Genomic DNA, 4,944 nt, shown 5'->3' with positions numbered 1-4,944 from the left:
GAAGAAAGAAAAAAATGAAAGAAGAACAGAAGGAAAGAAAAGGTGGGATGGTGGGAGGAAGGAAGGAAGGAAGGAAGGAAGGGAAAAGAAAAGATGAGAAAAGAAAAGAAAAGAGAAAAGAAAAGGAGGAAGATGAGGAGGGGGAGATGAGGGAGGTGGGGATGGAAAGAGAAAGGAATTTAGAAATTCTCCAGTGTATCTCTCTAATTGTTTCATCACATGCCTACCTTTAAACCATGGAGAATGGAATTACCATGTTTCATTTAGATTATTCAGGATTTACCTTTGAACTGGTGAGTTTACTTTCTCTAAGCATATATCTTCTCAGAAGTGGATAACAAGAAACAAATAGCAAGAAAGAGTGATAGAATATTTGTTGGGTAAACAATGGTGTCTATTTCAAGTATGTACAGGCAAATACAATAATTTTACCTGTCAAAGTAGAATTACAATTAGATAATTAGGGTTGTGAGGAAATAGCTAAATTTTACTGTGCTTATTGTGTGACAGACCCTGTGTTCTAAGGGGTTTATGTTGATTAATTTATTTAAGCCTCACAACTACTATGGTATAAGTGCTGTTATTATTCCCACTTTACAGATGAAGAAACTGAACATAGAGACATTAATTAGTTTATCTAAGATCATATAGCTCTTAAGTAACTGATCCAGGATCTGAACCCTGGCATTCTGGGCTCCAGAACTATACTCTAAATAGTATTATATTCTACATGAACAGATAATAAAGCAGAATCCCAAAACACTTACAGTGCTTGTGTGGAAATTGGTGAAGGCGGCTTGGTGTTCTGTTGCATGTTTGACTTTGATTAAGCACCTTCTATCTGCAAAGAACTATACTAGGAACTAGAAAATTTCAAAAACAAGTAAGGAGTGATATGACTTTACTCAAGGAGTTTACAATCTAATGGAGGAAATAGATTGCAATCAATTAATTTTAATACGATATAAAGTAGAATATAGTGAAAACTACAAAGGACATGTTGGATTGAAGATAAAGGAGCAGTTAATTCCTGTTAGATGGATCAGAAAAGATTCATGGAGAAGAAAGGTTTTGCAGATGTGGATGTGGGGGAGAGAGGAGTACATTCCAGACTGAGAAGAGGTAAGAAATAATGGAATTGAGTGCATGTTATGTTGTATTCTGTGAATAGACTGATGTGGCTGTAATGTAGAGGACTTGGAGATATACTGGAAAGTGAGACTGTAAAGATACTAAATTTAAAGGAGATACCATGTCATACGTGAAATTCACCTTCATACTTAGAGAACCATAAGATTATTGGGTAAGGTTGTTATGAGGATGTTGGGAGATTTATTTTGACTCTTGATTTCTGTCTTTTGATGATACTCAAGAAAGATGTTCTCTCCCCTCCTCTACTTAAATAATTCATCTCCCACCTTTAGGGTCCATTTTAATCTTTTTTCTTGCTCATTTGGCCTTTATCAAAATCTGTCTTTCACTCCTCTTATACTACTGTGATTGTTTTATCTTTTCAATTAGAATGAAATCTCACAGAAGAGAGATTATATTTTCAAATATTTGGGGGATCACCTACAATGCCTGATCCAGTTTTCTTTATTTAGTATCCAATCAACCCATGTGGAATAATGAGTCACAAAAGAGCATTCTTTTTAGGAGCTTTCAGGAATTTAGGTATCTTTTTACAGGGAGTTTGAGAGTGTTTCTTAGCCTTCACCTGGAGACCTACTCATGGGTGAGTTTCACCTGATATAAAATGACTTATCTACCAGTTTTTACATTTTCCTCTAAAGTCAGGTACAGAGAGGGCCAGGAAGTCCTTCCAACATCTCACTGACAATCTAGGGCATCTGTCAATGCTTTCAGCATCTTCATTTCTGACTCTCTCAAGGGTTTTCTTGATCTGTTACCATTCTGACATCTTTTTCCTTAATAACTTTCCTTTGTGGTGTCCATTCCATGAGCAGGCCTGGCTGTGCACTTCTTCCCAAGGCAGTTGCTTCTTTGCTTGCCTCCCTTGGTTGTTTTCATGCCAGGTAGCTCCAACTCCTTAATCAAGACTTCTGCAATTAACTGGTATTATATCATCATCCCTTTCTCTCAACAGTGTTTAAGTTAATGAGGAAACTTTTCCCTCAGACACTTCATATCGTTATTTCCTATCCTCTGACCTTGACTTGTAGTTTTTCCTTCTAGAAAAAATAAAACAAACACAAGCAACCAAAAACTTCCTTGAGATGGGTGTTTCTGACCCACTGGTTATAGAATAGAAAAGATACTCCAGAATCTAGAGGCTCACTCAATGGGTGTTCCTTGCTTGCTGGGCTTTACCCAACAAAGACTTCATTGACATTCAGGAAGTAAATGACATTGAAAAACTCTTGATAACCCCACAGAAAACTTCTGTATTTATAGTAAACATTCTTACTCATTCATTTCCTACTTGAAAATTTTTTTTCCAAATTAGCCCCAAGAGTAAGCTTAGTGAGAAGTGATTAGGACAAAAGTTTTCCAGTGTAATCCTAGAAAGCCAACTGGTAGTAATTCATAGAGGTCTTTTTATCTTCCTATGTGTTTCATGAGAGCAGGGACTATACCTCTGCTATTTACCATTGTAGTCTCGGTATCCAACAGTGCTTGGAAACAGGTAGGTCAGGAATACAACAAGCTAAAATTTAACCTATTTATCCCTATTCTTGATTTTATGACAGGCATTGCTAATCTATTATAGGAGTCTTTCTAAAGACTTGTCGCCTCTCAACATTGCCCCAGGAAGCTTCTGCAAATTGATTGCAGTTGCCATGCAGCAAAAGCCCATTTACCATTCTCATAGTTAGCACTCAATAAATATTTCTCAGTGATTGAAACAATATTCTCCCCTATGCATGACCCCTTCAACATCATCTCTGATAAATTACTATCTTGCTCCTACTTAAACACCTCCACATGATGAAGAACATGTTATTCCACAAGACAGGTTATCCCACTGTGATATAAATTAAACAGGAAGTTCTTTATATTTTGAAAAATCTGGCCTTTCTAATTTATCAGTCCATTTTTACTACTCTAAAGACCTATTGTTGCAATTGGCTAATGCTTTTGTAAGGATTGGTGTCTATTTGAATACCATCCTGTAAAAGACAGTCTTATCTAGTTTTCTCGATTAGTCTCTCAATGGTGATCATAATCAGCTCTAATTAATTTGACATTTTCTTTTCAATATCTAAATTAAAACATTTAAAAAAACTAACTGCTGAACAGTCAATGACAGGAAGACACTGGAACTCACTAAAAAAGACACCCCACATCCAAAGACAAAGAGAAGCCACAGTGAGATGCTAGGAGGGGTGAAATCACAATAAAATCAAATCCCATAACTGCTGGGTGGGTGACTCACAAACTGGAGAACACTTATACCACAGAAGTCCACCCACTGGAGTGGAGGTTCTGAGCCCCACGTCAGGCTTCCAAACCTGGAGGTCCAGCAGCAGGAGGAGGAATTCCTAGAGAATCAGACTTTGAAGACTAGCGGGATTTGATTGCAGGACTTTGACAGGACTGGGGGAAACAGAGACTCCACTCTTGGAGGGCACACACAAAGTAGGGTGTACATAGGGACCCAGGGGAAGGAGCAGTGACCCCATAGGAGACTGAACCAGATCTACCTGCTAGTGTTGGAGGGTCTCCTGCATAGGCAGGGAATGGCTGTGGCTCACTGTGAGGACAAAGACATTGGCAGCAGAAGTTCTGGGAAGTATTCTTTGGCATGAGAACTCCCAGAGTCTGCCATTAGCCCTGCCAAAGACCAGGTAGTCTCAAGTGTTAGATTGCTTCAGGCCAAACAACCAACAGGGAGGGAACCCAACCCCAGCCATCAGCAGACAAGTGGATTAAAGTTTTACTGAGCTCTGCCCACAAGAGCAACACTCAGCTCTACCCAACACCAGTCCCTCCCAACAGGAAACTTGCACAAGCTTCTTAGATAGCCTCATCCATCAGAAGGCAGACAGAGGAGGAAGAAGAACTACAACCCTGCAGCCTATGAAACAAAAACCACATTCACAGAAAGATAGACAAGATGAAAAGGAGGAGGAATATGTACCAGATGAAGGAACAAGATAAAACCCCAGAAAAACAACTAAATGAAGTGGAGATAAGCAACTTTCCAGAAAAAGAATTCAGAAAAATGATAGTGAAGATGATATAGGACCTCACAAAAAGAATGGAGGCAAAGATCGAGAAGATGCAAGAAATGCTTAAGAAAAACCTAGAAGAATTAGAACAAACACTTAGAAGAATTAAAGAACAAACAAACAGAGATGAACAATGCAGTGACTGAGATGAAAAATACACTAGAAGGAATCAATTGTAGAATAAATGAGGCAGAAGAATGGATAAGTGACCTGGAAGACAGAATGGTGGAATTCACTGCTGCAGAACAGAATAAAGAAAAAAGAATGAAAAGAAATGAAGACAGCCTAAGAGACATCTGGGAGAACATTAAACGTAACAACATTCACATTATAGGGTTCCCAGAAGGAGAAGAGAAAGAGAAAGGACCTGAGAAAATATTTGAAGAGATTATAGATGAAAACTCCCCTAACATGGGAAAGGAAATAGTCAATCAAGTCGAGGAAGCGCAGAGAGTCCCATTCAGGATAAATCCAAGGAGAAGCACGCCAAGACACATATTAATTGAAAGTAACAAGGGAAAAATGACAAATAACATACAAGGGAACTCCCATAAGGTTAACAGCTGATTTCTCAGCAGAAACACTACAAGCCAGAAGGGAGTGGCATGATATATTTAAAGTGATGAAAGGGAAGAACCTACAACCAAGATTACTCTACCCAGCAAGGATCTCAATCAGATTCGAAAGAGAAATCAAAAGCTTTACAGACAAGAAAAAGCTAAGAGAATTCAGCACCACCAAACCAGCTCTA

The sequence above is a fragment of the Physeter macrocephalus genome, chromosome 4, assembly GCF_002837175.3.
Source record: "Physeter macrocephalus isolate SW-GA chromosome 4, ASM283717v5, whole genome shotgun sequence".
In the NCBI taxonomy this organism is placed as follows: domain Eukaryota; kingdom Metazoa; phylum Chordata; class Mammalia; order Artiodactyla; family Physeteridae; genus Physeter; species Physeter macrocephalus.
Note: the sequence above shows the minus strand (reverse complement) of the source record.